The sequence below is a fragment of the Sturnus vulgaris genome, unplaced genomic scaffold, assembly GCF_052056855.1.
Source record: "Sturnus vulgaris isolate bStuVul1 unplaced genomic scaffold, bStuVul1.hap1 Scaffold_159, whole genome shotgun sequence".
In the NCBI taxonomy this organism is placed as follows: domain Eukaryota; kingdom Metazoa; phylum Chordata; class Aves; order Passeriformes; family Sturnidae; genus Sturnus; species Sturnus vulgaris.
Genome location: NW_028276076.1, coordinates 279,780 through 287,500, shown reverse-complemented (window position 1 = coordinate 287,500; position 7,721 = coordinate 279,780).

Below are 7,721 nucleotides of genomic sequence, written 5' to 3'. Positions count from 1 at the left end.
CAAGCGAAGCCGAGAGGCGAGGCCACACGCCCCACTGCATGTCCCCCGCTGCCCTTTCGATACGGACACAACTCTGGCAACACAGGTCGGGAGCGGGAAACGAGGCGCAGCCAACCTCGGCCAAGCGAGCCACGCCCGGGGGGCTCTCGGGGAGGGGGGCCAGGGAAAGCCCGGGCAGGCTCAACACAACCCCGGGCCGGCCCCACAGAAATCCAGCCCCGGCTGCCGGCCACCAGCGTGCACCGGGACCGACAGCCGAAGAAATGCCGCACCCGGCGAGCGGGCGGGGCCCCGGCTTAAGGCCGGGCAGAAAAGGGGCGAGGCGCCGCCGCCTCGCCCGCCACCATCCCCGGGGGAGCGAGCAGGCGCCCGGCTCCCCGTTGTCACGAAACCGGCAGCAGCCGGGCCGGAGCGGGACACACTCGCGGCTTTCTCGCCCTCTCTCTGGGCCTTTTTCTCGCTTCTCCCCCGCCTGGAACAACGCAGCCTCGCCTGGGCCGGGGGAGCGCGGTGGCTCTCGGATCGCATCGCTCTCTCTGGGGGCTTTCTCGCTTCTCCCCCGGACTGAACACGCAGCCTCGGCCTGGGCCGGGGAGCGGCTCTCGGATCGCATCGGTCTCTCTGGGGGCTTTCTCGCTTCTCCCCCGACTGAGCACGCAGCCTCGCCTGGGCCGGGGAGCGGCTCTCGGATCGCATCGGTCTCTCTCTCTGGGCTAACCTGTCCCAGTCGAACTGGGTAAGACGGGAAGCCGGACGAAGCCACGCGACTCGCCCCGACATCGGCGGTGTTCTTCTGGCCCTGGCGACCGCACGCGCGTCCGCCCTTCTCCGCCACGGACACAGGCACGGCAACAGCCTGTGGGGATACGGCCCGTCACCTCGTTCCCATAATACGGACAGATGGGCCCGAAGCGGCGGAGGCCGGAAAGAGAACCGATGTACGTGACCGAGGGGGCGCAGTGGCGCACGCCGCCTTCTACGATGACATAGCCGGAGGCAGCGAGAAACAGCGACCCCTTGGAGTACTTCCAGGCCGGCGGCGGACAACAGGTCTACCAGCCATGAAACGGGCAACAGGTCTACCGACGGCTTGCTGCGGACAACAGGTCTACCCAGCCATGAAACGGGCAACAGGTCTACCAAGCTGCGGACACCAGGTCTACCCAGGGCATGCTGCGGACACCAGGTCTACCCACGGCTTGCTGCGGACAACAGGTCTACCCAGCTGCGGACAACAGGTCTACCCAGGGCATGAAACGGGCAACAGGTCTACCAAGCTGCGGACACCAGGTCTACCCAGGGCATGCTGCGGACACCAGGTCTACCCACGGCTTGCTGCGGACACCAGGTCTACCCAGCCATGAAACGGGCAACAGGTCTACCAAGCTGCGGACACCAGGTCTACCCAGGGCATGCTGCGGACAACAGGTCTACCCAGCCATGAAACGGGCAACAGGTCTACTCACGGCTTGCTGCGGACAACAGGTCTACCCAGCCATGAAACGGGCAACAGGTCTACCAAGCTGCGGACAACAGGTCTACCCAGGGCATGCTGCGGACACCAGGTCTACCCACTCAATGCTGCGGACAACAGGTCTACCCAGGCATGAATCGGGCAACAGGTCTACCAAGCTCCGGACACCATGTCTACCCACGGCTTGCTGCGGACAACAGGTCTACCCAGCCATGAAACGGGCAACAGGTCTACCAAGCTGCGGACACCAGGTCTACCCAGGGCATGCTGCGGACACCAGGTCTACCCAGCCATGAAACGGGCAACAGGTCTACTCACGGCTTGCTGCGGACAACAGGTCTACCCAGCCATGAAACGGGCAACAGGTCTACCAAGCTGCGGACACCAGGTCTACCCAGGGCATGCTGCGGACACCAGGTCTACCCACTCAATGCTGCGGACAACAGGTCTACCCAGGCATGAATCGGGCAACAGGTCTACCAAGCTCCGGACACCAGGTCTACCCACGGCTTGCTGCGGACAACAGGTCTACCCAGCCATGAAACGGGCAACAGGTCTACCAAGCTGCGGACACCAGGTCTACCCAGGGCATGCTGCGGACACCAGGTCTACCCAGGGCATGAAACGGGCAACAGGTCTACTCACGGCTTGCTGCGGACACCAGGTCTACCCAGCCATGAAACGGGCAACAGGTCTACCAAGCTGCGGACACCAGGTCTACCCAGGGCATGCTGCGGACACCAGGTCTACCCAGCCATGAAACGGGCAACAGGTCTACTCACGGCTTGCTGCGGACACCAGGTCTACCCAGCCATGAAACGGGCAACAGGTCTACCAAGCTGCGGACACCAGGTCTACCCAGGGCATGCTGCGGACACCAGGTCTACCCACGGCTTGCTGCGGACAACAGGTCTACCCAGGCATGAAACGGGCAACAGGTCTACCAAGCTGCGGACACCAGGTCTACCCAGGGCATGCTGCGGACACCAGGTCTACCCACGGCTTGCTGCGGACAACAGGTCTACCAACTCAATGCTGCGGACAACAGGTCTACCCAGCCATGAAACGGGCAACAGGTCTACCAAGCTGCGGACACCAGGTCTACCCACGGCTTGCTGCGGACACCAGGTCTACCCAGCCATGAAACGGGCAACAGGTCTACCAAGCTGCGGACACCAGGTCTACCCAGGGCATGCTGCGGACACCAGGTCTACCCAGCCATGAAACGGGCAACAGGTCTACCAAGCTGCGGACACCAGGTCTACCCAGCCATGAAACGGGCAACAGGTCTACTCACTCAATGCTGCGGACACCAGGTCTACCCAGCCATGAAACGGGCAACAGGTCTACCAACTCAATGCTGCGGACAACAGGTCTACCCAGCCATGAAACGGGCAACAGGTCTACCAAGCTGCGGACACCAGGTCTACCCACGGCTTGCTGCGGACAACAGGTCTACCCAGGCATGAATCGGGCAACAGGTCTACCAAGCTGCGGACACCAGGTCTACCCACGGCTTGCTGCGGACACCAGGTCTACCCAGCCATGAAACGGGCAACAGGTCTACCAAGCTGCGGACACCAGGTCTACCCAGGGCATGCTGCGGACACCAGGCCTACCCAGCCATGAAACGGGCAACAGGTCTACCAAGCTGCGGACAACAGGTCTACCCAGGGCATGCTGCGGACAACAGGTCTACCCAGCCATGAAACGGGCAACAGGTCTACTCACGGCTTGCTGCGGACACCAGGTCTACCCAGCCATGAAACGGGCAACAGGTCTACCAAGCTGCGGACACCAGGTCTACCCAGGGCATGCTGCGGACACCAGGTCTACCCACGGCTTGCTGCGGACACCAGGTCTACCCAGCCATGAAACGGGCAACAGGTCTACCAGGCTGCGGACACCAGGTCTACCCAGGGCATGCTGCGGACACCAGGTCTACCCACGGCTTGCTGCGGACAACAGGTCTACCCAGCCATGAAACGGGCAACAGGTCTACCAAGCTGCGGACACCAGGTCTACCCAGGGCATGCTGCGGACACCAGGTCTACCCAGCCATGAAACGGGCAACAGGTCTACTCACGGCTTGCTGCGGACAACAGGTCTACCCAGCCATGAAACGGGCAACAGGTCTACCAAGCTGCGGACAACAGGTCTACCCAGGGCATGCTGCGGACACCAGGTCTACCCACGGCTTGCTGCGGACAACAGGTCTACCCAGGCATGAATCGGGCAACAGGTCTACCAAGCTCCGGACACCAGGTCTACCCACGGCTTGCTGCGGACAACAGGTCTACCCAGCCATGAAACGGGCAACAGGTCTACCCACTCAATGCTGCGGACAACAGGTCTACCCAGCCATGAAACGGGCAACAGGTCTACCAAGCTGCGGACACCAGGTCTACCCACTCAATGCTGCGGACACCAGGTCTACCCAGCCATGAAACGGGCAACAGGTCTACTCACGGCTTGCAGCGGACAACAGGTCTACCCAGCCATGAAACGGGCAACAGGTCTACCAAGCTGCGGACACCAGGTCTACCCAGGGCATGCTGCGGACACCAGGTCTACCCAGCCATGAAACGGGCAACAGGTCTACTCACGGCTTGCTGCGGACACCAGGTCTACCCAGCCATGAAACAGGCAACAGGTCTACCAAGCTGCGGACACCAGGTCTACCCAGCCATGAAACGGGCAACAGGTCTACCAAGCTGCGGACACCAGGTCTACCCAGGGCATGCTGCGGACACCAGGTCTACCAACTCAATGCTGCGGACAACAGGTCTACCCAGCCATGAAACGGGCAACAGGTCTACCAAGCTGCGGACACCAGGTCTACCCAGGGCATGCTGCGGACACCAGGTCTACCAACTCAATGCTGCGGACACCAGGTCTACCCAGCCATGAAACGGGCAACAGGTCTACCAACTCAATGCTGCGGGCAACAGGTCTACCCAGGCATGAATCGGGCAACAGGTCTACCAAGCTGCGGACACCAGGTCTACCCACGGCTTGCTGCGGACAACAGGTCTACCCAGGCATGAATCGGGCAACAGGTCTACCAAGCTGCGGACACCAGGTCTACCCACGGCTTGCTGCGGACACCAGGTCTACCCAGCCATGAAACGGGCAACAGGTCTACCAAGCTGCGGACACCAGGTCTACCCAGGGCATGCTGCGGACACCAGGTCTACCCAGCCATGAAACGGGCAACAGGTCTACTCACGGCTTGCTGCGGACACCAGGTCTACCCAGCCATGAAACGGGCAACAGGTCTACCAAGCTGCGGACACCAGGTCTACCCAGGGCATGCTGCGGACACCAGGTCTACCCAGCCATGAAACGGGCAACAGGTCTACTCACGGCTTGCTGCGGACACCAGGTCTACCCAGCCATGAAACGGGCAACAGGTCTACCAAGCTGCGGACACCAGGTCTACCCAGGGCATGCTGCGGACACCAGGTCTACCCACGGCTTGCTGCGGACAACAGGTCTACCCAGCCATGAAACGGGCAAGAGGTCTACCAAGCTGCGGACACCAGGTCTACCCAGGGCATGCTGCGGACACCAGGTCTACCCAGCCATGAAACGGGCAACAGGTCTACTCACGGCTTGCTGCGGACAACAGGTCTACCCAGCCATGAAACGGGCAACAGGTCTACCAAGCTGCGGACAACAGGTCTACCCAGGGCATGCTGCGGACACCAGGTCTACCCAGCCATGAAACGGGCAACAGGTCTACTCACGGCTTGCTGCGGACACCAGGTCTACCCAGCCATGAATCGGGCAACAGGTCTACCAAGCTGCGGACAACAGGTCTACCCAGGGCATGCTGCGGACACCAGGTCTACCAACTCAATGCTGCGGACACCAGGTCTACCCAGCCATGAAACGGGCAACAGGTCTACCAAGCTGCGGACACCAGGTCTACCCAGGGTATGTAGCGGACACCAGGTCTACCAACTCAATGCTGCGGACACCAGGTCTACCCAGCCATGAAACGGGCAACAGGTCTACCAAGCTGCGGACACCAGGTCTACCCAGCCATGAAACGGGCAACAGGTCTACCCACTCAATGCTGCGGACAACAGGTCTACCCAGCCATGAAACGGGCAACAGGTCTACCAAGCTGCGGACACCAGGTCTACCCAGGGCATGCTGCGGACAACAGGTCTACCCAGCCATGAAACGGGCAACAGGTCTACTCACGGCTTGCTGCGGACAACAGGTCTACCCAGCCATGAAACGGGCAACAGGTCTACCAAGCTGCGGACACCAGGTCTACCCAGGGCATGCTGCGGACACCAGGTCTACCCAGCCATGAAACGGGCAACAGGTCTACTCACGGCTTGCTGCGGACACCAGGTCTACCCAGCCATGAAACGGGCAACAGGTCTACCAAGCTGCGGACACCAGGTCTACCCACGGCTTGCTGCGGACACCAGGTCTACCCAGCCATGAAACGGGCAACAGGTCTACCAAGCTGCGGACACCAGGTCTACCCAGGGCATGCTGCGGACACCAGGTCTACCCAGCCATGAAACGGGCAACAGGTCTACTCACGGCTTGCTGCGGACACCAGGTCTACCCAGCCATGAAACGGGCAACAGGTCTACCAAGCTGCGGACACCAGGTCTACCCAGGGCATGCTGCGGACACCAGGTCTACCCACTCAATGCTGCGGACAACAGGTCTACCCAGCCATGAAACGGGCAACAGGTCTACCAAGCTGCGGACACCAGGTCTACCCAGGGCATGCTGCGGACACCAGGTCTACCAACTCAATGCTGCGGACAACAGGTCTACCCAGCCATGAAACGGGCAACAGGTCTACCAAGCTGCGGACACCAGGTCTACCCACGGCTTGCTGCGGACACCAGGTCTACCCAGCCATGAAACGGGCAACAGGTCTACCAAGCTGCGGACACCAGGTCTACCCAGGTCATGCTGCGGACACCAGGTCTACCCACGGCTTGCTGCGGACAACAGGTCTACCCACTCCAAGCTGCGGACACCAGGTCTAACTACTCCATTACGCGGACAACAGGTCTACCCACTCCATGCGGCGGACAACATGTCTACCCGCTCCATGCTGCGGACACCAGGTCTGCCCACGCCGTGATGCGGACCACAGGTCTACCTTCGCCATGCTGCACGCAGCCCGGGTCGCACCGGAGCTAGGTAGACCCGGTCGCCGCGGCCGTCGCAGCGCCCTCGCCCTCGACGGCGGACCCACGCCGCCGGTCCCGGAGGCGGGTAGACCTGGTCGCCGCGGCCACGGCGGCCGCCCATCCCGGAGCCCAGTAGACCTGGCCGCCGCGGGACCGGCCAAGTTTCCCGGAGTCGTGTAGACCTGGTCGTCGCGGCCACGGCCGCCGCCGCTGCGCCTTCGCCGGCGACGGCGGTCCCACGCCACCGGCCCCGGAGCCGCGTCGACCTGGCCGCCGCGGGACGGGCCACGTTTCGCGGATCCGGGTAGACGAGGCATCCTTGTACCATCTCGGAGCCGGGGAAACCCCACAGCCTCTTAACGCTCCGGAGCCCAAGTGCTCCAGCAGCCTTGCCCCGCCCGGCAGAATCGATTTCAAGACCAAGACATATTTTCGACAACATTTTATTTCATCATTTCATTTCATTTCTTTTCATTTCATTTTATTATTTTATTTTATTTCGTTTTGTTTTGTTTTGTTTTGTTTTGTTTTGTTTTGATTTGATTTGATTTGTTTCATTTCCTCTTTGCCTTTTTTGAATGATTGCCTCTTCTATTTACTCGGAAAGAAAATCTTTTCCGGAAAACAAAACTCTTGCCAAATCTTATTTGTGATCCCTTTGGGCCCACAGCCGAGCTGACGGAGGGCCTGTGCCCGGTTCTCGCCCTGCTGACACACTGACCCCCCCAAACGGCGTCCTCCCTACCCCACGCCTCCTCCCCCGTCCCCCAGAGACCCTACCTACAGAGCCCCCCCCCACCACAAAACAGAACCTCACGGGCCGCAGCACAGCCAGGGGAAGCACGTACGTGCAGCGAAACTCGGCCCAAAGCCGCCGCGCCCTGGCACAACTCGCCCTGCCCCTTCCCGCCCCACGGAGGCGGCTGCATCGAGGCGACCGGCGCCGCCGTCGGCAAGCGGGTGGCCGCTTTCGGGCCGGTTCTTCCGCGGAAGGTCTGCAGAGCTCTTGGGGCCTCGGCGCGGGTTTGGGGGGCCGTGAGGGCTCGCTGTCGAGGCGCCCGGGGCCGGCACGA